The sequence below is a fragment of the Leopardus geoffroyi genome, chromosome A1 (genome assembly GCF_018350155.1).
Source record: "Leopardus geoffroyi isolate Oge1 chromosome A1, O.geoffroyi_Oge1_pat1.0, whole genome shotgun sequence".
In the NCBI taxonomy this organism is placed as follows: Eukaryota; Metazoa; Chordata; class Mammalia; order Carnivora; family Felidae; genus Leopardus; species Leopardus geoffroyi.
This window is the reverse complement of record NC_059326.1, coordinates 126,887,409-126,915,011: the sequence shown is the minus strand read 5'-3', so window position 1 is coordinate 126,915,011 and position 27,603 is coordinate 126,887,409. Positions and strand designations below refer to the sequence as shown.

Below are 27,603 nucleotides of genomic sequence, written 5' to 3'. Positions count from 1 at the left end.
TGTGAGAGTTCCACCCATGTGATTTTCTGATATCACATTGCATTGGGATTCCAACTTATGAATTTGGGGAAAACACAAATATTCAGACCACAGCAAAAGTTTAATTTTCTTTCTCATTTGATTTTTACAGTTGCCCTTTAGGATTGTGTCTTTCAAACATTTTTTGTTCAATTCATATTAACATGTACATTTTATAACATGACCTAGTGTATGAAATGTATTTATAAAATAAAAGTTTTATAAGGCAATGTTTATTTTTAACACTTACAAGTTCTGATATATTTTCTATTCCATTCCATTTCATTTCATTCTGTTTCATTAAAAAATGCTCCTTGAAGCTCAGTACCACACTAAAGTGAGTTATAACCATTAGAGACATAGACATTTGCAAACCACCACTTCATTGAACGTACTGTATCATGATTTCTGACTGTATTGGTTATTAGTTATCTATTGTTACACATGAAAGTTATCCCAAAAATTAGTGGCTTAAATCAACACCCTGTTACAAGCTCAGAGTTTCTGTGGGTCAGGAATCCAGTCATTGCTTAGCGAGGTACACCTGCCTCGTGGTCTCTCACAAGGCTGTGATCAAAGTGTTGGCCAGAGCAGTGCTCTTATCTGAAGGCTCAACTGGAAAGCAGTAGGATTCACTTCCAAGCTCACTCACATGCTTATTGGCAGGACTCTGTTCCTAATAGGGTTTGAAAGTCTTGATCCTTTGTTAGCTGGGAGCCTCCCTCAGTTCATTTCCCTGTGGACCTCTGCACAGGGTACCAAATAGCATGATCAGAGTGAGTAAAATGGAGAGGAAGAGGGAGGAGCAAGACACAATGTTTTTGTCATGTAGTCTCAGAAGTGATATCTTAGAACTTTTGCCATGTTCTTTTTGTTAGAGGAGAGTCACCAGGTTCAGTCTACACCTAAGGGGAGAGAATTGTGCAATAGTGTGCCTACTGTGAGGCCAGGAATTACCGGGGCTACCTACCACACTGTTAAGTCTGGTCTCAGAAAGAGTAGGAGTTAGTGGTGCTTGGGGAATTGAACATAAACTGCAATCTAACTTGTTCAGTCCTTTAGCCAGCCATCTTGCTTGTGGCAATGCATCCTGGGTATGACTGTTGTCTGAAGTTATGACCCTAAAGAACAAAATGCTGAGGAACGTGGCCAGGAGATAAATAGGAAAGCAAGAGTGTAACCTTAATTTGATATTGGCAGGGAGGGGAGGGGATTAAGGTATGATGATTGATTTGCTCATGAACATAGTGAGTTAGTGATAATACTGTAGTTACAGCAGAGTTTTCCTATTTAGAGAGATGGGTAACTCAACCAACATTACTCAATTCTCCCTAATTTAGTAAGTTATTAACCTGACCACAGTTTCATAGCTAGGTATTAACACAGTGCAGTACTGTCTCATACCAAGCTCGAAGTTTGAATGAAAAAAACTAACAACCTGTTTTCAGTGAAATTTGCCAATGTAGGAATTTTCACTTTCTCTGAGGCAAAGGAGAGAGTAAACTCTTAGAAAGGAAGCAAACTGTGTTCATTTTTTTCAGATTTCCTCTCAAAACGTGGGTACTGTTCTCTTCTGCCTAACTGTAGTCCATTCATTATGAGTAACAAGAAACTCTAATACTCTTTAGAATTTTGATAATTATTTGGGGCACTTGAGTGCCTCACTCACTTAAGTGCCTGACTTCAGCTCAGGTCATGATCTTGTGGTCTGTGAGTTCCAGCCTCATGTCGGGCTCTGTGCTGACAGCTCAGAGCCTGGAACCTGCTTCAGATTCTGTCTCCCTCTCTCTCTCTGCCCTTCCCTGTCTTTGTATCTCTCTGTCAAAAATGTATAAACATTAAATTTTTTTTAGAAATTTGATAATATTTAAAGTAAAATATCGAGAAGTCTTAAGGACACAAATATACCACACAAAACCAAAGGTCTTTCTTTCTTTCTTTTTTTTTTTTTTTTACATGCCACAATTTCTTTAAAACCTAAGGTCTTTCTACCTTTCATTTATTTATTTGAAGGATTGAAAGATTGACATTTGGAAAAAAGATTTCAAATCCTTAGCTTCCTCCTTTCCCTTACGGCTCTGTTTTAGGCCTATATTGTGTTTGAGGAATGCTCTGATGAGTAGCTAGTGACTCACTGATATGTTTATTTTACATATAATATTCTCCAGTGTGTTGAATGCAGTCTGGACTCTAGGAGGGAGAGAGTGACTTCCTGCACAAGACATGGTGAGAGGTCTAACAGATGTTGGAGAGGATGAGTTTGGGAACTCAGGCCCTTCCTGCAGCCTCACCCCATCAGGGAATAATAACACTGCTCTTTACCTGCTTATGTTACCATGGTGATGTCCACACTCAAGGCAGCCAGAGACAATGGGGCTGAGACTCAGGAGGATTCTCTCTCCTCCTGACAACCCACTAAAGAAATTTCAATGACAATGGTCACCAGAGAATGCAGCCTGCATTCAAATTATGAGAGTAGAGGTTTTGAATGACAGGAGGAGCAGTCATGGAGTGACCAAAAAAAAAAAAAAAAAAAAGAAAGAAAGAAAGAAAGAAAGAAATTTTGTAAAGAAATTCCTTGCTTTGAATTAGAAATAACCCTGGACTTTGAGAGAACTTTTGATCGTTTCTTTTTTTTTTTTTTCCCTCTCTCACTGGAATCATACCTCTGAAGAATTGGAAAAAAATGTTCCCAGAACTCCCAATGTGGGGATAGATTGAGTGTAAAAGAGGGTTGAGGCATGAAACTAAATGCGGATTTATATCTTTTTTTCATTTCCCGAGTTCTCAGGATGGGGCGGGGGGGTTGGGGGGAGTGGCTTTTATCTGAAAGATCTGTCCTTTTCTCTAGATGACAAGACATGGCAGAGTAGAATAAAACTGATCTGGGAGTTCAAAGAAGGAGACTGACAAGACCAAAGAAGTTTGGATACCTTGAGATTAATGATGAAATGTATTTAAAATATAATAAAATATTTAGGAATGACTATAAACATAATAACATACCTTTACCTTTTTATTGTTTGTTTTCAAATAATTGCTGGTCATCTCTGGCATGCATGGGTCTTGCGTGACAGAAATGTTGATAGAACATCTACCCATCAACAAGTTCTTGAAACTATTCAAATTAGCCTTTCAGGGCCTAGGTTTCTGTCTTTTCTTTCTTCTCTCCAACCAGTCTTTTCTTCTTTTCTGTGTCTGGTTAGTTAGTGTAATGGAACTGTTGGAGAAGTGGATAAAGTACACCAAAGATGTCTGATTGGACTAAAACAAACTCTGGTCTCTAGCTTAGAGACCCCTCCTCTGGTTTCTTCTTCCTTTGCTGTGCGTGTGAAAACCCCCACAGATAAGGAGGCTGTCGGCTATAAATTACCCTCCCTGCTTGCATTCTGGGCTCAGACCTTTGGAGAAACAGGCTCCTCTGAGCCCGCCAGTGTAAAATAAATCTCCAATCCACCAAGATCTCCGAGTGCCACTTGGTTTTTCCGCCAGCTTTCCAGGTTCCATAACAGAACCAATGTGACTTCTCTCCTTGGTGAATCAGAAACTGCACCAGGTTGACTTGTCCCACAAAGAAAACTTTATTTGCAGCAAATAAGGTGATCACAGGGAATAATTTCCAAAGCTGTGACCCCTCAAGCAAGGGCAGATGGGTTCCTTTTGTTGAGGGTTAGGATGAATATTTAAATAAGGAATCCTTGTCATAATATGTAAACTTGGGCATAAGGTCACACATGCGCCTTAAAGAAACATGCCTATACATACATTGTATGTTATGTAAACTAGGCTGAGGCTCCTCCTTGGGTGGAGACTTTAGTATTATAATGAGGTAAAGATAATCATTGTCATTCTAGAGGTCACTACATGGTCTATCTGCATATGAGCAAGTCAGAGGTTAAGCTCTAAGTGGACTGGGTGGTCTAGACTAGCTGAAGGTCCTGTCAGGAGGTCTAGTCACTGTTGCTAGAGCGGTGGTTTTGCTTTCCGTTTGCCTGAGTTAAGAGAAGCTGGAAAAGAGCTTAAGGAAAAATGTGGGACAAAGATCGGTAAGTATAAGCAGGTAGGCAGTAAAAGTCAGGTCTTGGGGTCTAGATGGTGGCATTAGCATTTGATCTCTTTCATATAAGGACTGGGGAGTTGAAGATGCAAATGTTGCCGGTGGGAATGTCAGCTGATAGCTGGGTCTTATGGAAGCTCATAAAGAGTTGAATCCTTAAGCTTCACACAGAGAGAAGCTTGTAAGGGTGGGTCTCACAAAGCCTGGGAGGGGTCAGATGGCTGTTTGGGACCACCCTCCCTCCAGCCTCTAAGCATCTGAGCCACAGAATGAATACAAGGTCTCTTCATTCTGTGCTCTGCCTTTACTGTGGGTCTGCTCCTCTGGGTTTCTCCTTATCTTTGTGTCTTCTTGCTTTTTTTCCCCCACTATGGATTCTCTCCACTTTTTCCAGCTCCAATTTTGAGGAAAGTCTGACTGGCCACCTAATTATCATCTTTTCCCTTTTCACAGAAATTGTTGTGTGAGACTATATCACAGGTCACAGGACAATCTGTGGATTGGTAGTTTTTTGCCCCAGAGTGGGTTTCCTGGCGGAAACGTTGATGATTCTTCTGACATTACTGCTCGGGGCTCCTTTCCTCAGTGGAGCAGTGTTTCTCAAAGGGACTGGGCATCTCACACAATGTCTGCCACAAACACAGTTTCAGTAAAAATGCCCATGGCTTCAATAGTGTCTTGTCCCACATGTTTTAATCTAACATAGGAATGATTGCTCTTTCACTTTGTGATATTTTCTTTTTGTGGCAGGCTTTAAGTTCTCTTGAAGGAAATATTCAGGTGGGATAGGCAAAGTTTGTTTCTTTCCACTCAAGGGAAAACCATCATAAGAGAATGCCAATGGAATTTTAGATGCTTTGCCTAATCTTACCTTAGATTGCCAGTTGCATTTAGCTAATCTCTTCCTTGGTGCGAGTGGACATCAGTCAAGAAACTGACTGGAGCTTATGCATGGACACTGCCACCATCTGTTCAGTCAAATAACCATCTGAAATGGATTAAATTATAGTGACGTCAAACTGTGTATTAATCTGTGCCCTTAGGGGTAATTCTCATCCCAGGTCAATTTGCTTCCACCTCCATTGCTTCCTGTGGCCAGGAGGCAGCATGGTACACATGAGGCAGGGACAGAAGTTTGGCAGTGCAGAAGTAAGGGTTCGTGGCTGCCATGGATTTTGGTTTCTGTGTTTCTGCTTACTTACCTTGTTTTGGGGTCAGGAAGGATACCATTTGAGAAAATAGGCTTTCCTTTTGAAAATGACTGGTGGGAAGAATTATAATGTTTGGAAAGTCAGCCATTTTGGGAGGTTTACCAGAGTTTCCTCCTTGACCTAGTTTCAAATCCTCTGCTGCATTTCCTCTTTCAGCTGTTAAGATTTAGGTTGCTATTAAATGCCTTCAGTTTAATTTGCTCCAGAGGCCAACGCCCCAGCATCTGGTCCACAGCAAGTGTCAGAAAGACCTAGATTGCTCAGTTGTCCTCAGTGTAACCAGTATCCCACTTTTCACTAAGGCAACCAGCTTTGAGCCCTGCGTCCTAAATGTGAGCTCATCCTTATACAGTGAGAGAATAAAAATTTCTGTGAACTTGTGTTCCACACCTCTATTTATACATCCACATGTTTTCTGCTTCCCTTTAAGATAACACAAAGCTTCAGCTGAAACCACAAACTGCTTAAGTGACCTCATTTAATCTGCTTGCTTTTTCCTATTCTTCCAGATGGTATTTAAAGAGTTAAAAATATGGGGGGGACAGGAAGAGACGTAGGTGGAAATGTCAGATTTTCAGTTGAAAATGCAAAAAAAAAAGAAAAAGTACCTCGGCAGAGAGTTGGTTGGGAGTAACAATGATGGCAAATGCCTAAGGATGTCTTCTGTGTCATTTTGTGTAGACTAAGGTTTTTGAGTTGTGGTTGAAAAGCAAGCAGCATGGGCCTTACGTAGGAGCTTGTTACAAATGCAGACTTTGAGGTTCCCTCTCAGGACTGCCAATTTAAATCTGCATTTTAACAAGTCCCCCTGGTGGTTCTTAGGCAATTTAAAGTTGGGAAGCACTGGCCTAAATACTTTGTTGGTGTTGCCATAACAACCTGATCACATCCATTCCAATTAACTGTTTTTTTATCCAGTCCAATTGCTCCCTGGTCTGTAGGTCTTCCCCATTGCCTGGCACATCAAGCCCAATTTTTCAGCTGTGCCAAAAGACTAAGCACAGAATCTGCAACCTCTATTTTAGCTTTGCGTGTCATTATTTCCCATACCCACATCTCCATTCAGACTAGAATACTTCATTCATCACACGAGTGTGTACAAGACCACACACTCATACTGTTGCTTGTCTTTTCTTATGCTGTTCTTTCTGTCTGCTACACCCTCTTTTCCTTTCCTCTGTGCATGGTGACATCTCTTCAAATCTGCGAGTGTTTCGGGATAGACTGGGGAGAACTCCTGGCCCTGATGCCTCTGCCCAGCTGTCCCTGGAGGCAGTGGGGGGAATGTTGCTGGAGGGTCTTAATCAGTCTTGAGAAAAAAAATTCAAGGACAGACCAGACAGTGCTGGAGAGGTACAAGTGAAGAGTTCATTAAAGTGAGCAACAGTACACTCTGGAGATGGGAGAGAGGGTGGCTCATGGGAGAGCCTTGCCCAGGGTTTGGGTCTCTGTCTTTCACTAACACTTGTTAAGTGAGGAATGGAATATTTATTGTTTGGGGAGGGGATTTCTTTGAGAGCAGGGTTTTGTGCCTTTTCTTCCTTACTTGGCCAGGGTCTTTGTCTTGGATGTGTACCTGACCTTCTTTGTCTTGGGGTCTGCCTGGTTTGATCTGGCTTCTTGTGGCCGTGTGTGTGTGTGTGTGTGTGTGTGTGTGTGTGTGTATGTGTGTGTGTAATGCTGCCAGGACAGGTTGCTATCTTTCCTGGTAAGGGGACTTGATTCTCCCTTTGCTGGTTTCCAGGCATCCTGTTAAAGCCTAACTAACTGCCTCCTCTAACACAAGGACCGCATCAAATGGTATATATTCAGTGAAGCCTTTTCACAAATGGGTGGGATTCCTCTCTCTCTTTAAACTCTTGTGATACTTGGGTTATAGCTCTTTTATGGTGTTCCAATTATGGCTTGTTTTCTTGTAGACGGTTCCTCTGAACTTTCTCCACCTCTTTCACCCTGCTCCATACTGGAAACTCTTCAAAACAATGGCTGCATTTTAACTCATAAGTGTTCTTCCTGAAGTTATGGACTCAGGATCTTGCACATAGTGGGCAGTCAATATATTAAATTACCCACAATGTAATTTGGTGAATATAAAATTATCATATACTAGACCTCACATTTAGGAAGATGGTGTGGATTATCATCTGTGAAAATCAAGAGCTGAATTTTCAGTAGTTAAAGAACATACTTTTGCTTAGCTCTCTTTTTTAAAAAACATTTTAATGTTTTTTTGTTTTTTTTTTTTTTTGAGAGAGAGAGTGAGAGAGAGCACAGATGGGGGAGGGTCAGAGAGAGAGGGAGATACAGAACCCAAAGCAGACTGCAGGCTCTGAGCTGTCAGCACAGAGCCCCATATGGGGCTTATACCCACAGACCATAAGATCATGACCTGAGCGGAAGTTGAAGGCTTAAATGACTGAGCCGCCCAGGTGCCCCTCAGCAGTCTGTTTGAGTAATCACTTTACTTAGGTGACAAAGGACAGGAATAAACTCTCTGGTCTTCCAACATTGTAATGCTAATTGGTTCTGGTATACGTGAGGTGCTAACCAGGATGACCAGCCCAGTGTGGGAATCTTGGTTCTGCAACTCCCTAGATTTGTCCCCTTGCTCAAGTAATTTGAACCTCAGTTTTCCTCTAAACGTATGTTTTGGTGTAATAACTGAAACGCAAGAAGTGTTTGGCATAGTGCCTGGCATACAGCAATCTCTTCACAAATAACTATTTCCAGGATTTCAAAGATGATGATAATTATGATTGAGCTAATATGACTGCTGTTTGTTGTAACATCTTAAAAAAAAAATTAAACCAAGTCTTAAGATGATATCTGAGCCTGCAGTGTCAGTGCTCATTTTCCAGAGAGGACAGTAAGGAGCAGATCTGAGCCCAGTAAGACACTTCTCACTTGCAGCCAGATAGAATTATCCCCAAATGATAAAGTGCCATTAGTTCAATCATGGACAAAGTAATTTTCTCTTCTCCCATTTATAAATTTCTGTAACTTACTAGCTTCGAATCAAAAATTATACAGAATATCACCTACAGTTTCCACCAACTTTTTTAAATGTTTATTTATTTTTGAGAGAGAGAGAAAGACAGAGCATGAGCAGGAAGGGGCAGAGAGAGAGGGAGACACAGAATCTGAAGCAGGCTTTAGGCTCTGAGCTGTTAGCACAGAGCCCGATGTGGGGCTTAAACCCACAAACTGCGAGATCATGACCTGAGCCCAAAGTCAGTTGCTTAACCGACTGCGCCACCCAGGTGCCCCTCCACCAACTTTAAGGAAAATCTGTGTGGAATAAAGTAAATAAAGAAAATTTATGGGGTGCCTGGGTGGCGCAGTCGGTTAAGCGTCCGACTTCAGCCAGGTCACGATCTCGCGGTCCGTGAGTTCGAGCCCCGCGTCAGGCTCTGGGCTGATGGCTCAGACCCTGGAGCCTGTTTCCGATTCTGTGTCTCCCTCTCTCTCTGCCCCTCCCCCGTTCATGCTCTGTCTCTCTCTGTCCCAAAAATAAATAAACGTTGAAAAAAAAAAAAAAAAAAAAGAAAATTTATGGTCATCATCTTTTTAAAAAAAAAATTTGTTAATGTTTATTTTTATTTTTGAAGGAGAGAGACAGAGCATGAGTGGGGGAGAGGTAGAGAGAGAAGGAGCAGAATCTGAAGCAGGCTCTAGGCTCTGAGCTGTCAGCACAAAGCCTGACGCAGGGCTTGAACTCACGAACTGTGAGATCATGACCTGAGCCGAAGTCAGATGCCCAACTCACTGAGCCACCCAGGTGCCCCTTATGGTCATCATCTTAAGCACTGAAAAACAAAGATGGAAGAGCAAAATAATTAGATTATGACATTATCAGCATCACTATTTTCCACTCGTGAGGTTGTGATGGAAATGGAGGAACCAGTTAGCGCAGCAAAATCTTCTTTCTTGTTTGGCTTGTTCTATAACCTGTCACACTGAGAAAAGCATCATACTTGACAGCTCAGCAGTTTTAATAAAAAAATCTTGATTAAGTTGATGGATATCTGCTTTCTTGAAACATCCAACCAACACCGACTTCCTTATCTGATATCTCAATTTTCAAAATAATTTTCCTTTTCTTCCTGTCTTCCAACTTTGATCATTCTCTTTGGCCTCAGAACTTTGTTAAATAAAATCATTTTCTTGTCTTTCCTATTTGTTACTTTCTCACTTAATTTCCAACTGTTTAAGTATATTATTTGATATTTCCATGAAATCAAGGATTCTACTTCTCTTTGAACTTTTCTCAATTTATATCTTAAGTTAAAGTACATGAAACCAAAGAGACTTTTTATTATTTATTTTATTTTATTTTTTATTTTTTTTGCTGGTAATTCTTGTTAAGAACTATCTCAAATTATCACTGACTAGATAGTGAAGAGAGGCCTAGAAGTTTCTAGAAAAAGTGAAGCCACTGTGATCCTACTGGGTCTAAAAAGGAGGAATTAGAAAATTCTGTGGAGTCCTTGAAACCCGTTTCCCCTGCCTACCATCCAGTTCTTCCTTTGGAAACAGCATTTCATTTTCCTTTGGGGGGCTATACTCCCACTTTCAGACCATGCGATCAAGTGGGGCTGACACATTCCCTCTCTAGAGCTGGGCACATTGCCCAGACTTGACCTGTGAGGTCCCATGCCAGAACATTCTCTGGATCCAGTGTTGAAAGCATTTTCCCAGGTGAGGTATCTAAGCAGGTGAGATGTCAGTTGGAGTTGCTGTTGTGTGTTTTTGTTGTCACCAAGGGAGAGCTCACATTGGATGAAGCCACCCAGAGGGAAGGAAAGCTGAGATGCAGTGAAAGTAACCAAGGTATTAGGATCTACTGGTCTCAGAATCAGAGTTTTAGTTATATAAGCTATTTAAATTCCTGGTTTAAGCCAGTTTGATTGTGTTCTCTCTCTGTGAGCTGTACTAGTCCTGTCTGATATAAGGATCTTTGATTCATTCATAGCTTCCTGTGGTGTGGAAACTTGAAGATGAAATTGAGTTTTTCTGAATTTCCCATGCAGGTTTTGTCATATAGGAACTCTAGGAGAGTGTGGCTTTACCCCATTTACATAGACTTGGAGGCAATTGTGGATGGTGGCTGGAGCAAAAGCTTTGGAACAAAAATTATGTGGTTTCAGATTCTATTTTTGCACCTATATGACCTTGGGCACATAACTTAACCTCTCTGACCTTCAGTTTCTTCATGTCCCTTAGCATGTGGACAAGGGAGGGTAGGGGCAGGATGACGTTCTGGGAATGTGTGAGGGAACTCACTGTCCCAGTGGTGGAAAAGAATCTGCAGCCTCATGGGAAAGGAGGAGCCACAATGGCGACCTCACCACAGAATCCCATCTATAACACCTATGCTCATGGTAAGTGTGCTCTGTAGAAATTTCTGACTTTTTCAGCCAGAATGATCCTTCAAACCCCTAAATCCAACCATGTCACTCCCTTTTTAAAATCCTACAACAATTACCGATTGTCCAAACTTTTGAACGTGCAAGTAAAGTTCCTCCTGATCTGACCCAGAGTCATTGATAGACCACTGATGGCCACAGAAAGACAGATGGTCTTTCTGTGCAGATTGCTTAGAGGTATGTAGATGAGGAGTTGAGTTACAAAAAGGCCCTTTCCTGAGCAGATGAAGAGACTTTATTCAGTACACAAACAGCTAGTCTACTGCAGGAAGCCCTGACTCACCTCCACCTGCCACTTTTGCCTCTTCTTTTAGGCAGGGGCCCAGGCATCCTACCTTCTGGCCATGGTGGATTTATTCCACTTCTTCAAAGGCCTAGCAGCTTTCCTCCCTCTGGCCCTGTGATCCAAATGTGCTCCTTTGTCTGGAGGCTTTCTTACCCCCTTGATACCCAGTGAACACCTACCTTTGAGGCAGATGTGAGCAGTTCCCCTAGGAAGACTTCCCTGACCACCGTTAAGCTGCATCCTCCTTTAACATCCTGAATATACCTCTTATGTGATGCTTATCAAATGTTATTTTTATTACGATACCTTGTGGAATTGTCAGATTTCATCTCCAGGCCATTGAGCATCAATACCTATAAGCATCATGAGTACCTAAGGATCCAATTTAAAACGTAAAATTTTGGGGATCCAGTTCCAAAGATTCTGGTTCAGTTACTCTGGGCCGAAGGAATCAGTATTTTTTTTAAATACGCTTCATACCCAGCATGGAGCCCAATGTGGGGCTTGGACTCACAACCCTGAGATGAAGACCTGAGTTGAGATCAAGTCAGATGCTTAACTGAGTGAGCCACCCAGGCATCCCATGGACCCAGGGAAACAATCTTTTTAATGTAGGTTTAGGGCATGGGTACTGAGGCCAGACTTCCATGTTTCAGTCATGGCTTGGTTATTTCCAAATGGTGCAACCTTGGGCAAGATAATTAGTGGTTTTTTTTCTCGGTTTTCTAATCTGTGAGATGGAAATAATAATAATAGGTCAAATATAATGTTGGTCTGAGAATGAAATTATAATACATGCAAAACACTTAGTACAGTGGCTGGCTCATAGCATGCCCTTAATACTTGTTAGCTTTTATTACTGGTCATGATTCTGATGCAGACAGTCTTCAGACCACACCTTGAGAGGCACCACACTCGATGCCTAGTCAGGGCCTGTCTTGCTCACTAGAGTCCCCAGAACCTAGTACCATGTGTGGCACATAGCAGCCACTCAGTCAATCAACTCTCCTCTTCTTTGAGTATTTAGTACTCACACCAGTCATTTGGCCCCTCTCCATTTGTTACTGTATAATGTGTGTGTGTGTGTGTGTGTGTGTGTATTTGTGTGTGTGTGTGTGTGTGTATATATATATATATATCCTCACCGCCTTATGCTCCATACCTTGCCTATCACCCAAATCAAAAGTATCACCAAGGCAGATACTCCTTGTGTCTTTACCCAGCAGGGCTTTCTACAATGCTTCTTCACAGAATCAGAGCTGAGCTCATCTTTCTGGAGTCATCAAACATCTGACCCTTCTAGAGAACAGAGGCCTTCCAGCACCTAGCATAGGTCTGCACGTACTATAGAACGTTGAATTCTCTCTTTTCCCACTCCCACATGACAGGAGGCAGGTATAATATGTTATCATTACTCACATGAACCTTTACTGCAGTGATTCTTGAAAGCATGTGGCAGTGGTGTGTTGATAAATGTTGAAAAAGCAGCTGTTTGGGGCAGTGGCAGAAGGAGCCCTGGTTTACAGTGGTTGCCATTTTCCATGTAAATAGTCCCAACATGTCATTTTCTTTTTTTTTTTTAAAAATTTTTTTTTTTTTTTCAACGTTTATTTATTTTTGGGACAGAGAGAGACAGAGCATGAACGGGGGAGGGGCAGAGAGAGAGGGAGACACAGAATCGGAAACAGGCTCCAGGCTCTGAGCCATCAGCCCAGAGCCTGACGCGGGGCTCGAACTCACGGACCGCGAGATCGTGACCTGGCTGAAGTCGGACGCTTAACCGACTGCGCCACCCAGGCGCCCCCCAACATGTCATTTTCAAACTACCAGGGGGACGCCCTTGAACACAGAGATGGGAGGAGAAATGCAAATCTGCTCTTGTGAGCTTGTAGGAGCTGGCTCCCACACCTCAGCCTGTCATTACCAAGTAGGCAAATGTGTATTACGGTCTCTGGGTGGACGTATGTAGTATGCAGTTGAAAAGCTCCCTCACATGATTCTGAGGTCTTCTAAGGGAATTAAGCAACCCTCATTCTCTACCATTGAGGATTACCTTTGTAGATATTTAACACATGCAGCATGCTCCTGGGATTTGGGGAGAGAGTAGAAGGAACACGGGTGCTAATTTTTCAAAGTTTTGTCCAGACACTTTGGGTCAGGACACGGCATTATAAACAAGGATATTAAGAGCACCTTAGATGTTAGAGCATGGGTTTGTTGATATTGCTCCTGATGGGGCACCTGGGTGGTTCAGTTGGTTCAGCGTCCGACTTTGGCTCAGGTCATGACCTTGTGGTCTGTGAGTTCGAGCCCTGCGTCAGGCTCTGTGCTGACAGCTCAGATTCTGTGTTTCCCTCTCTCTCTGCCCCTCCCCTGCTCATGCTCTGTCTCTCTCTGTCAAAAATAAATGTTAAATTTTTTTTTTTTGATATTGCTCCTGATGATGCTCATTGCAACCATTGTAGAAAGTATTCTGGCTGCCCCTGCTAGTGCTGAGAATGTCTTTCTCAAATGAGGTTTGAACAACTGGAGAGTTTCCTTGTTAGGTGGTTTCACATTTTATCAGTGTTTATTGATGAGGGCATGAGTCGGACTGTTCAAATTTATCTACTACTTCCATTCTAGCTGCCCTGGACTTTTCATTGTTTTCTGAAGCCATGCTCACTCTTGCTTTTGTACCTTTGCATTGTGCTATTGTTCTTCTTGTTGTCACTGTTTCTCCCACAGTGGAGCCCGAGATATAGAAGGTGATGGAAGGAACTGGGCATAAATCTATTCTTTTTCCTTTGCCACATCAGATTCAGGAAGAACTATGTACATGCTTGCAGATTCGGGCTGAGGGTTCATTTGTGTGTGTATAGTCTGTATTAAAATAGCCAAGAATCATTGAGTCTTTACTATGTATCGGGTGCTATGAATATGCATTATTTCATTTAATTCTCTGACAACCTTTGAGGTAGGTACTGTTACTATCTCTTTTATAGATGGGGAAATGGAGGCATAGGAAGGGAAGGCAAATTGCTCAAGATCACACATGTGATTGATGGGAGAGCTGGGATTTGAACCAGATTTGAACTTGATGACAGTGCTGTGAAGGGCTCCACTAGGCTTTCACCCCAAGGGGTGGCTTGGGGTGGAGGCTGGGTGGGTGGAGGGTGGTTGTGCAGGGTTACATTGCATTCTCTCCTATACCTATACCTAATGCTGTCAGTAATTCTGATGTTTTCTAAGAAGGCATTGGCTATCAGTTGGCCTGCAGCGAAGACCACATGTAAGACAGTAGCAATCTTTCCCTGAGAACTGCTCCTGCAGCCTAGTCACAGTACAGCCCGCAGAGGGCTGGTTCTCCCCAACATTCATTTTTCCCTTCTTAAATAGATATAGAGCTTCCTAGCTGTGCACATGGCTGGTGAAGTCCACACTTCCCAGCTTACCTGGCAGCTTGGTGTGGCCAGGTGACTGATTTCTGGCCAATTGGATATGAGAAAACGTAAATTGTGCAATACCTGGGTCATCTCTTTAAAGGGAAGAGTGCACCCTCTCTTCCCATTTCTTTCTTCTGTTTAGACAAAATGGTGGCCACTGGTAGTGGAAACCAGGCACTGAAGCCTGGACTCCTGGCACCTTTGAGGAGCAGAACTTCACTATCAGCTTGGATTTTTACGAGAAAGAAAATATAAACTTTGAGCTGTTTAAACCACCTTTGGTTTGGTTTCTATGTTATATCGCCTCAATCTAACGAAGGCATTAAGGGATATTCACCTTTTGGTAAATCACAGCAGTCACCCTACTTTTCCTACAAAAATATTTTCTGCTTAATTGGGCCCTATCATGCCCCTGTTATTAGCTACTGTTCCTTCCCTCAGGCTAGCCAAAGAGCACCTCTGCCCTCGGTTGTCCCTTTGGAGAAGGTCCTTCTTCCACTTCTCCATGTCACCCAGTTCCCAGAGCTCCACTCCCTCAGGGCCTCTAGCTGAGGCTGTGCCCACATATACTAAAGAGAAGAGGCATAAGCTGAGATTCAGGGAGTCTTGGAATGAAGCTCACAGCAAGACCAGGCATAGGATAAAAGCCATACATCAGGTGAGGCAGGGAATCAAATATTTGTAGGGAGGGAGCCAGGGAATAGGAAGAAATAGAAGTGGATACTGAATTGAGCTCAGAAGTCAGGCACCTAAGTAAGAATAGAGGAAAATGGAGAAACTGGAAATGAAATTGAAGCATTGGGTGAGTGTCAGATACAAACTTGGGAGAGAAAAGTAGACACACCCTAACAAATGCAAGGAACCTTTGGCACTTAGGTGAAATCATCTCAGATAGGAAGTCTCTCAGAGCTCTCCTATTGTGGCAAGAACTTAAGGTGGTCTCAGGCTGAGATCCAGCCAGAGCCTGGGTTAGCAGCTGACAGGCCCTGACTAGCTCCCTGGGATTGTTCATGTGAGAGCTCAAGGCACGCATTGGCCTCTTTCCTCAAGTAGACACTATCCTAACATGGCAGATCCTGTGGCCTGGTTCAGTCAGTCTTTACTCCAGCCTCTAGTTGCTTTTTCTGCGTTAGCGTAAAGAGAGGCAAAGACATCCTTGAAGCCTGGTTCTGGATACAACCTCAGTTCTGCTGAGCAGGTGGAGCCCCATGCTACTGGGAAGGAGGACGTGACCAGTGCTGCCTGCTGGGAGCTCAGCTCTCCGGGCACGCATGGTGACCTGGGTGTGTTTCCCCTGGCATTGCTAGCAGTTTGCACTCTCTGGTCCTTGGTGTCCCTGGTGCTGAGCGACAGGCAATTGTACTACTGATTTCTACCACAGGAGCCCTTGAGTGGCTGATCCTTTTGCCCGGCTACTGTTTAGCCTCCAATCCTGACTTCCTTAATGGTTCTCCAATACATTCTGTAAGCCACTTAATAAATTCCTTTTTCTTTAAAATAGTAAGAGTGGGCTATGTTGTTTGCAAGTTAAATGCTCTGACTGCTACATGCATGCTGTTTTACATGGTCTTTAAGTCTTTTCTATGATATGACACAAGAAACTTATAGATATAAAAAACATTTTATTGTTTTTTTTAATCATCTCCGTCCCTTCCACAGTGCTGAGTCTGTAGTAGGAGCTCAAAAACAAAAACAAAAAAAACACTTGTTTTATTGAAATGCCCTTTTGGAGAAAGGAAATACAAAGTAGATCACTGATCTCTCTGGAATGTGTATAAAGTGATCACTTGTAGTGCAGAAGGAAAATATTCCAAAGCTTATTTAAATTGACGCTGTAATTTTCATCTAAACATAATTTTTTAATAAGTTTTACTAATGTTTAGTATAGCTTGATAGTACATATACACTGAGGAATAAATACATGTGGGTGCGCATGATCAGAAAGTTATGATGTACAGAGGTGAGAATAAAAAACATTTGGAGGCCACTGGACTTAGTGACCTCTCGTGGTGCTTTCCAATGATTTCTTTGGAACCAGAATTTCTCACCAGAACTAAAGGATCTGCAGAAAGCGTTGTAGAGTGCCATCTAGTGGTGACTCCTTCAACCTGCCGCGTTGAGCTTGTCATTCCTCCATAGTCTATTTGCTGGATCTCTCCCCTTCAGCCTGCCGGTGTTTTTCTGGGGAGACAAACCTAAGCTCCGGGGCAAGAGTGGCTGAAGGAGAGAGGGAAACCCATGTGGCCCAAAGGGAACAAAAGGGTGGAGGAGGCAGAGAAGCACAGGTGAGACAGCAGGAGAGTGAGGCAGGTGGCTACAGAGGGAGATAGAATAACTTTCTCTGCTTAAAGAGCACAAAGCACCTGAGATGGAGAACCTGTAGCAAAAAGGATCATGCCCCCAGGTTTCTACAGTATCCGCATTCATTCCCAAACTCCAGGAGGCCAGAATGGAGGGTAGCCTGAGTCCTCTTCTCTCTCCCTGAAACTGGGATGTCATCACAGAGGCTAAACCTTGAGGCTAAACTTCCCCTCCCTGAGAAAGAAATTAATTTTCACAAACTAAAACTCGGTTCCTAACCAGAGAGCAGAGCCTGAAATCCTCCCCTCTCTCAGATGAGTGACGTGATTGTGATTCTTGCTTCTCTCCCTCCCGTTCATCCTTGACCAACTGCTCCTCTGGGGGAGTTCTGGTGGTGAGTGTCAGGACAGACGCAGCATTTTTTCTGGGCAGCTCAAGGTCACCCACTGTAACGTCAGAAGAGGCTGCTCCTTGGGAAAATGGAACTGAACAATGACAATTAGGCCTCCCAACACACGCATGTGTCCTTAATCTGCCCGCTGCAGAATGAAACAGCACAGAAGACATTTTAATAGTCCTACGATGAGGTGTCAGGACTGTCCCGTGTTGATTAGGTCGCACTGGGGAACTGCTAGCGGGTTGCTATCGCTAGACGTCTCCCTCTCCCCTTTAACAGAAGGATAAAATAAGTCAAGAGGAACAGGCAGAGAAAAGCAGGCAGGGGAATGGGAAGTGATGTCTGAGAGATGGTGGTGGGAAATGGGAGGAGAGGAGGGGGGAAGGGGGGGACCACACAGCGGGAGTTCCATTCTCAGAGAATTTCATTAGAATAGCAAGTAGGGGTGGGGAGAGAGGGGAGGGCTGGAAGGAGGGCCCTGCAGAAATAACCATCTTCAGAACAAAGAGAGAACAAAGATCTCGAATCCTCAGGCTTCTGTGACAGCCCAGTGGGAGTTTGTAGGAGAGCAGAGGCAGTGGGCTGGCAGTTCGGTTTAAAAAAGGAGAAAGAGCTAGTGATCAGCAGATGCTGGGTGCTTCCTCCCGGGGAGTGTCACAGAGGAGATTCTTCAGGGACTCACCTAATGGGAGTCACTGAAGAGCCGCCTTACATTTGTAGACGGAGCCTGCTGTGTGCCAGGTGAAGGAGTGTCAGTGGCTGTGCTTAGTGTGGGTGGGAGGCAGGACAAGGTTGAGGTGACCTCAAGAATGTACCTGCTCAGGGGCACCTGGGTGGCGCAGTCGGTTGAGCATCCGACTTCAGCCAGGTCACGATCTCGCGGTCCGGGAGTTCAAGCCCCGCGTCAGGCTCTGGGCTGATGGCTCAGAGCCTGGAGCCTGTTTCCGATTCTGTGTCTCCCCCTCTCTCTGCCCCTCCCCCGTTCATGCTCTGTCTCTCTCTGTCCCAAAAATAAATAAACATTGAAAAAAAAAATTAAAAAAAAAAAAAAAAAAGAGAATGTACCTGCTGAGCTTTTACCATGGGCGTTGTCCATGGGATGCAGTGGTGTGGTAGAAAGCTCCCAGGATCTGGAGTTTTGGGACCCGTTCACTTCTTACTAGGTTTATAACCCTCCTTTCTTTATCTGCAAAGTGTGTATGCTCGTCCTTGTTTAATTATTTACACATTGCTATACACTCACTGCATAGCAGCCAAATGCCAGGCACTCTGCTCCATACTAGGACTGCAAAGTGAATTAACCCTCCCTGTATCCATTGCTCAGCCAGCACCAGGTGTATTAACTCCCTTCTACAACCCTCATTATATCCATTTGACAAGTGAAGAAGCTGAGCACAGAATCATGATGGGCCACATGAAGGTCACACACAGCAGCTATTAACTGGAGAGTCTGAATTCGAACCCAGGCAGCTGAGCACCAGAGCCCAAGCTCTCACCGTCCACTCTGCTTCCTTGTAATCACAGGCTTGTCATTGGGTCTGGAAAGTGGTGATGCCTAACCATATGTCCTTTAAGGTTTCTTCTATCCCTGAGGTTTAACGTGTCCACCAGGTGGTATCTAAGGGTTAGGAAATACTGCCTGCAGCCTGGGTCTACTCTACATGCTAGGGTCCATGCTGTGTTTGAGCATGCGGTATATGGGAGCAGAGGGGCACCTGGGTGGCTCAGTTGGTTAAGAGTCTGAGTCTTGATCTCGGCTCAGGTCGTGATCGCATAGGTTCATGGGTCCGAGCCCCTGACAGTGAGGAGGCTTTTTGGAATTTTCTCTCTCCTTCTCTCTCTCCTTCTCTCTCTCCCTCTCTCTCTCTCTCTCTCTCTCTCTCTCTCTCTCTCTCTACCTCTCTCAAAAATAAATAAACTTTAAAAAAAGAATATGGGAGCAGAGACATTGTTGCTAGTTCCCTACACCTCCCCAGTCTCTCAGCCCCTATGCCCTTGTGTTGGTGTGGCCAGAAGTGTGTGGTTGTAGGTCTCCCGAAAGGGAGAGAGAACATTGGATTTCGGGGCTGCCAAGGAGAAATGTATCCTACTATGTTTTTTTTTTTTTTTTTACTTTCCTCAATTTTATCTCATTTATTAAAACTGTGGTTAAAAGGCTAACAAAATTATATACTCTGGGTGCCCTGACATCAATGACAGTAAACTACCACTTGAGGCAAGAGGCAAAAACAATAAAGACCACTCTGCTCATTGTGTGTTTTTTTTTTCTTTTTTTCTTTTCTCAGAGCTAAACCAACTTTAAAAAGAAGACTGCTTTTCTTCGAACACCACTGGTTTCCTGGTCTCATTGTGGACATCCCAGAGTGGCCGGGAATGAGGTCAGAATTCAGGGTGGGTGATGAAGGAATTTTCCAACAAATAAAACAAGACCCAGCACTGGCCTACATCCAAGGGGCATATCCAAGACAGTATGGCCTATGTGGTCCTTTTTTTCCCCCTCATGATATGGTTTCTGAAGGAGGGAAAAGGTTGTGTGGTTGAAAAACAAACAGCCAACAGTGCCCACCCCTCCAGAAGCAACGGTATATTTGAAGATTTTTAAAACATCAGGGAGAGATCATCAGGACTTCTGAGGGAAAGATGATTGTTGCCTGTCATACGCATATCTACCTGCACACAGTTCCACATTTTTACTACAAATCTCCACAAGGGGATGTGAGGAGGGGGCTGTATGACTGGGGAGAGGGCACCCTAATCAGGGACACTAGCAACTTGGCACGAATTCTTGCTAAGGAGTCAATGGTACTTTAAAAAAGAGATTTTTCTTAGAGAGGTCCAGCAAGAAGAGCGGGGAACACCCAGTGTCAGAGGTCAGGGGGACGATAAGGGAAGGGAAATGGAACACACACAGCAAGGGCACAACCCAAGCAAAGCCAGATGGACTTCCCGTGGGCAGAGCCCGGAGGACTGGATGCCAAGCTGAGAAGGCCAGTGGCTGCTCAGACAGCATTTGCAACCAAAAGTCAATGAGTTTGGATGGGAGGCCAACAGAGTGGTTCAGCCACTCCAGAGAACGACAGAATCCCACCAGAATCCTTCCACCCCACACGTAGGAGTTCCACTGCCAGGATTAAACCAGCCAAGGACAGGAGTGTAGTGACAGGATGTGCTGGTGAGCGAGTCAGGGGGATAGTCTTCAATTAAGAAACTTCCCTTATGTTTATGCCCTTGGAAATCCACAGAAGCAAAGAGCAAGACACTTGTTCAGTAAAAACCTTCAGTCCGGTGGCAACCACTGTTCTGGGCTTGGGGTCAGGCTTGAAATCACTTTAAGAACCTAAAAGTTGGAAGTAAAGGAAGGACAGGATAGAGAGAACCTTGAAGTCAAAAATTACAGCTGCATTAACACATAGATGCTTCTGAAAATGCTAATGACGTCCTGAAATCCAGCGGAGGAAAGACTGTTTCCCAACATTTTGGATTGCGGAAGGAGAGGGGAGGGATTGTTATACTAGAGGCTGTGCCCAAGAAGGGCTTGGGGGTGAGTAGCAGCAGAGTGGGGCAGAGAGTGTGGGACCAGAGAGGGTCATCACCCTCGGAGGCTCAGCCTGGGCGCCTCTCTTCCCTCACCCGAGGGAGAACTTACACATTTTGCCTGAATGAAACCTAAACAGGCTGCAGACAGCGCCTTTCTGAGCTGCTGTGCCATTTGGAGATGAGTGTTGCTCTCCCTGCCCAGGCCCTGGTCCTGAGCTTCCAGATTTGTCTTCCAAAACACACAATGGGTGAAGTTCCCATGGGTTTGTGCCTCCCAGCAGCTCCCTCCTTTTCTTTGCTGCTGGGGAATGCAGAATGGTGGTGCATTTATGAAGTGGTAACCCTGATTCAACTCTTACCCCCCTTCTCTTTTTCTCCCCGTCTCTGAGAGAGTCCACATGCATGCACCACCTGCTTCATTCCTGTTACAAAGTATATCAGTGTATTTTCAGGACCAGTCTTCATGAATGAGTCCTGACCACGGTGAAGTACTATAGCTTCAGGAACCTGAGAAGCAGAGACAGTTCAGTGACCGATTCCAAAACCCTTCGCACAGAACCCTGAGCTCAAGGTGCACATCCCATCTGTAAATCCCGTGGGCCTCGGCCTTCGGTTTCGGGTTTTCTCTGAGGTCCTGTATTTTGCCAAAGCCAAGGGAGGATGCAGGTGCAGGGCTGTGTGTGGCGGCTGCCTCTGCCTTTCCAGTCTGACCAGACAGCTCCCTCTAGTGGCTGTTCCGAGAACACTCTTTAAACGTCCTGCCCACCAAACGTAGGAATAGGTAATCCCAAAGACAACCTCTTTGTGAGTTCTTAGATCTCTTTTAGATCCTTTTGTTGGTAATGATAATTGCTAACTTTTTGGAACACTTAATGCGTGTGGGATCCTAGATGCATTAATCTCTCACACTTGTCTCCCCATTTTGCAAATGAGGAAACGCAGGAGAGAAGTTACCTGAAGATCACACAGATGAGTCATGGAGCAGGATGAATCAGAACAGCCATATTCTGGAGCCCAGGCCCCAGCATTGCCCCTTTCCCCCTTCTTAAGCCCTGTACAGAGCCTGGGATGCCAACGTCACCACTTCAGTCATGTGGCCTTAAAGAGAGGGACACAACAGAATCTGCTACTAGTGCTTGGATTTCTTTGTGAGTCACCACGTTAGACGAACTTTCAGCCGCGTGCACTGCCAAAAGATGGTTCACTTTACAAGATCAGCTCCCTGGACAAGGTTCTAGGCTTCAATTTGCTACTATAGAAAAAGGCGTTTTCAAGCGTTTTTTAATTCTTCAGATTTCTCATATTCAAAATGTGAATAACACGTCATTCCTAAATTTCCCCCATAGATAATAAGTTCTGTAGAAAAATTTAATGAATCTTTGTGTTATGGAAAGACCTTCTATTAAATAAAGACCTGAAGCTACTTTGTTCCTGTTAGTTGGGAAGTTGGATTCCTGAGGTTTGAAATTACACTGCTTTGGAAGCCAGAAAGAATCAGGCTTGCATCTGGCTATGGCTCTTAGCAACTGTCCAACCTGAGAGACACTTAACCCTTCTGGATTCCAGTTTCCTTATCTATAAAATGAAGGAATTTAATCAGATGAATTTTAAGCCCCCTGCTAGTTGGGATATTAGGTGTGGATGGGTTGTGAGAGCAAAGACATAAAAAAAAAATAGCATAATGATTAGAAGAGTTCATGAATACCACTCCTGTGAGTATGTATCATATGGTCTACTTTTTAGATATAGATAAATTACACTCATTATTATTGAGATCCCTATGTGAGATGGCATGACTGGCTTGGGATCCCCAGTAAGGGATCTCTGGGTACAAATGAAATTCCCCCTATTCGGTCTCTGAGCAGTTCGTGTGAACAAAGAGAAATTGGGGCACCTTTTTCAGTCCTTTGGGCTGAAACACTGATGGGCACATGACCACATGTGTTCTCTTGTACACAGCAGAAACCCATAGTGTATAATATAGGTGACACATTACTTTAAAAGGAGTTTTCTCCTTTTTCTTTTTCTTTCTTTCTTTTTTTTTTTTTTTTTGTTCATTTTTTAGTTGGTTTCGTTTGTTTCGTTTTTATTAGACATAAGTTTTCTTCTTGTTCTTAATTGAGTCCTTTGAAAGGAGCAGAGCCCAGGGTCAGAAATATGTGGCTATTCATGATTAATGTCTATACAATGCTAGCACAAGAAGTCAGGACCAGTTTCTCCTGCAGCCACTAACAAACAGAATCAGGCCAGGGTTGAAGCGAGGAAGAGGAGGACATTCGGGTCTGGGCCCTCCTGTAGACCGTGTACTAACTAACTCTATTTTCCTGATTTCCATGTGATCAGCTTTTATAAGGATGATTTTTACAAGTCAAGTTAGATCAACTTTAATGACTAGAAGCAGAGAATGCATTTTTTTTTTTCCTCAGTGCAGAATGGGAAGCATTAAAATCAAACTTAACCTGTGGTTCAAAGATAGGAAAAGAAGTCAAGAGAATCAGGCAGGCTTCAAACGTTAATGGGTCCAGGAGAGGGCGGTATCACGCATGGTTTTCACGTGCCACCAATAGAATCCAACGCTGGCTTGGTTAAGCAGAGGGGTCTCAGAATCTTTGCAAGGATTGCAAAACGAGGCGTTGAGCCTGTGCATCTAGGATCTAGCTGTGCCTTCGGGCACCCTCCCCGTAATGGATTAATCCTCCTGCTTCCCACTTTCAGATTCAAACTCTCACATGGGTGCCCCCAGTTGGTGGAGCTCAGGGTAGGATGCCTCTCCCCTAGTGGCAAGGGAAGCTAGGAAGGTGAGCATTGACTGGGCTTCTGTAAAGAAAGCTGTCTCTGCCTCCTAAGAGGTGAAGGTGGGGGATTCTTTAAACCAAAAATGTTAGTTAAGTTCTTGGCAGTCTCAACTGACACAGGAGTTTAATGAAAAACTAATTATGAGGGTGCAGAGAACAATAAGGGAAACCAGAAAGTTCCTGAGGGCTAGCAAAAGTGGGAGGCCATTACCATCTGACGTGAAAGACAGGTAATGTTAATGAAATGTAGTGAGACTGGTAGCTGTAGGAGTTGTGGTCTCATGCAGAGGAAGGCAGCCACTCCCAGCTTGTGTCTTGGTATTGGGGAAGCTGGGTAAAAAATACCCTAATTCCTCTCTCTCCCTGCTTTGCAGTTTCCTGCTGGAGCCTCCCATTGACTGAGCACTTAGAAGCCAGTGGTCCAGGGAGTCTACGAGGCAGTCCATGGAGGTCAGGCTTGCAAGTATAAATCAAGGTAAGGAAAGGTAGAGATTGAGGACATGGAGGGGCAAGTGGAGGCCATCCAACACTTGGGAAGAGTGATCAAGGGTGACGGCTGCCTAACTATCACCAAGAAAAAAAAAGCAAAGAGAAGAAAATGTTCCTACCAAGTCGCGGGAAAGGGGCCCAGATAGACACATGCACAGTGCTGCTGCTGGCTGTCTCCTCTTGGAGTTTCCCACACCAGCTGTCTATTTGTTGGCACATCTTACCTTTCCTGTTCTTTTACATTGGTTTCACAAAAATTGTTTTAACGGTTTCGCCTGTTCTTCTCTTAGTAAGTTTTTCCTCTTTCACATTTGCCCTAAGTCCCTTCCCCCACATTGTCTTCTCCATTACAATTTTATTAAAATGAAAAGTGCCCTGGAATGGGAGTCATGTGTCCCACGTTCTAGTCCTGGCCCAGTCTCCTTATGTTACCTCATTATGTGGTGGGAAGGGGCTAACGGCCTCCCCACTCTGCAATCTGGACTAATGTTGCCTCTTTTGTGTAGCAAAGCTTCATTTCATTTCTTTATGCAGCCATCCAAGAAATTTACTGAGGACCCACTATGTGCCTAACAAGGTGCTTCGTATTGGTGATACAAAGAGAGGACACAGTGACCCAGCCTTCAAGAATCTTTCGGCTTACTAAGGAAGATAGATCTTGGGTAAGTGTGCTTAATAGGGATACATGGTATAGAGAAGTCATAGTGCTGTGACAGGGTGCTGTGACCGCACACAGTAGGGCGAAACAGACCTTGTGTGCATATGTTGGGGGGGAACCAAGAAAGACTTCCTGGGGGAAGCATGTGGGACACATGAGGGCAGGGATTTCAGTGTGCTTTGTTCCCTACCCTATCTCCAGGGCCTAGGAGAATTCCTGGCACAGAGTAGGCACCTAGTGAATACTGTGGAAGGAACAAGTGAATGCAGTGAAGTTTAGACTGAGACCTGAGGGATGGATATGAGCTGTTCTAGTGAAGCAGCAAGCAGGACAGTAGGGAATGAATGAGCAGCCTGATAACAGTCCTAAGACAAGAGAGACAAGGCTGGCGTGGGACAGGGAGGGGACAGTGTGGCCCAGGATGACACCAGGGAGGAGACAGGCTTTAGGGTATGTTGAGAATTTGACTGTATTCTTAGAGAATGGGAAACCAATGAATCATTGAAGGAAGAAATAGACTGGAGTAGGAGTTGGTTTGAGTAATCATGAAGACATAGTCTCTATCCTCCATAAACTAACAAGGAGTTATGGACATCTACATTTGGCATGATGCTGGGATCAATAATCTGAGTGCCATGGAATGAATCCTAAATTACAGGGATGGAGAGAAGATATGCTGGCATGATGGTGATGGCTCCACAGCAGGAGGTCAATGTAGGAAGGGAAGAGGAAGGGATTTCTTCTTTTTTAACAGGCAACATTTGCAAAGATCTTAGGAAAAGGGAAATTTCAGCAGGTTAAAAGGAGGACCTTCCAGATAAAAGAGCACAAATGAGGGCCTAAATACTGGACAATAGCAAGACAGCCTTGGAGAAGGAGGGATTTCTTTCTTTTTAAAAAAATTTTTTTAAACATTTATTTATTTTTGAGACAGAGAACACATGAGCATGAGCAGGGGAGGGGCAGAGAGAGAGGGAGATATAGAATCTGAAGCAGGCTCCAGTCTCTGAGCTGTCAGCACAGAACTCAACGCTGGGCCTGAACCCACGAACTGTGAGATCATGACCTGAGCTGAAATCAGACACTTAACCGACTGAGCCATCCAGGTGAGAAGGGAGGAATTTCATAGCCCTGGAGGGCTGGGAGAATGGAGAGAATAGTGAGTTCAGGCTTTGGCATTTTTCTTTCTTTTCCAAGTTTATTGATGAATAATTGACAAATATAATTGTATATATTTACAGCATACAAACCCAATGATTTGGCAGACATATACATTGTGGAATGATTACCAAGATCAAGAGAGTAAATACATCTGTCACCTCACATAGTTAACTATATGTTGGGGGAAGGGTTATGAGAACACTTGGGATCTACTGTCAGCAACTTTCAAGAATACAATACTGCCTGTGTTGTTAGTTATAGTCACCATGCTGCACATTAGATCCTCAGGACTTACTCGTCTAACAGCTAAAAGTTTGTACCTTTTGACCTATATCTTCCCATTTCCCCCACCTCGTAGTTCCTGGAAACCACTATTTTATTCTCTGTTTCCATGAGTTTGACTTTATAAAAAAAATTCTACATACAAGTGATATCATACAGTATTTGTCTTTCTCTGGCTTATTTCACTTAGCATGATGCCCTTCTTGTAGTTTTATGACTGAATAATGTTTCATTATGTGTATCCATTCATGGGTCTGAGGGTATTGAGGTTGCTTCTATATTTTGGCTACTGTGAATAATGCTGCAGTGAACACAGGAATGCAGATATCTCTTAGAAATAGCAATTTCATTTCCTTTGGATACATTACCAGGAGTGAGATGGCTGGATCACATAATTGTTCTATTTTTAATTTTTGGAGAAACTGCCATACTGTTTTCCATGATAGCTGTACCCACTCACATTCCCACTAACAGTGCACATCCTTGACAACATTTATTATCCTTTGTCTTTTTGATAATAACAATTCTAACAGGTATGAGGTGATAGCTCCTTGTGGTTTTGATTTGTATTTCCTGATGGTTAGTGATGTTGAACACCTTTTCACTGGCCATTTGTATGTCTTCTTTCAAAAAATTTCTGTTTGGGTCCTTTGCTTAACTTTTAATTGGACTATTTCCTGTTTTGGATATTAACCCTTTATCAGACATACGGTCTGAAATATTTCTCTCATTCTGAAAAGGTTGCCTTTTCAATTCATTGATAGTTTCTTTTGCTGTGCAGAGGGTTGTTTTGTTTTGTTTTGACTTTGATGTAGGACTACTTGTTTATGTTAGCTTTTGTTGCCTGTGTTTTTGGTTTCTTATCCAAAAAAAGTCATTGCCAAGACCAGCGACAACAAGCCTTTTCCCTGTATTTGTTTCTAGAAGTTTTATGGGCTTGGGTTTTACATTTAAGTCTTTAATCCATTTTGTATTATTTTTTGTGAGTGGTGTAAGATAGGAATCCACTTTCATTTTTTTCCCTTCTGGATATCCAGTTTTCTCAACGCTATTTATTGAAGAGATTATCCTTTCCACATTGTGTGTTTTTGTCACCTTTGCCAAAGATTGGTTGACTGTACATGGATAGTTTCGTTTCTGGTCTCTATATTCTATTCTACTGGTATACATGCTTGTTTTTATGTTATTCCCATACTGTTTTGATCAGTACAGCTTTGTGATACACTTTGAAACCAGGAAGTGTGACGCTTCTTGTTTTTTTTGTGCTTGGTAAGACTGTTTTGACTATCCAGGATCTTTTGTGGTTTTAGGACTGTTTTTAGATTTTAGAACTGTTTTTCTATTTCTTTGAAAAATGGCATTGGAATTTTGATAGAGATTGCATTGAAAATGCAGATCACTTTGGGTAGTATGGGCATTTTACCAATATTAATTATTCTCATCTGGAATACAGATATCTTTCCATTTATTTCTGTCTTCTTCAATTCTTTTTTTTTTTAATTAAAAAATGTTTAATGTTGATTTATTTGTAAAAGAGAGAGAGAGAGCATTAGCAGGGGA

The 27,603-nt window shown here is 43.4% G+C and overlaps 1 long non-coding RNA gene across 2 annotated transcripts in view; it reads left to right on the top strand.

The window, feature by feature from the left end:
* The window catches only part of LOC123606006, a 44,260-nt gene extending 18,682 nt beyond the window's left edge, over positions 1-25,578 (top strand). Inside the window, exons 1-4 of one of the 2 annotated variants that reach the window (XR_006716044.1) lie at positions 19,405-19,512; positions 23,828-23,928; positions 24,477-24,604; positions 25,537-25,578. This is a non-coding gene — a long non-coding RNA (uncharacterized LOC123606006). Of the gene's footprint in view, positions 1-19,404; positions 19,513-23,827; positions 23,929-24,476; positions 24,605-25,536 lie in introns of those variants that run through there. The other variant, XR_006716043.1, reaches the window with a different exon arrangement.
* Positions 25,579-27,603: the final 2,025 nt, after the last annotated feature.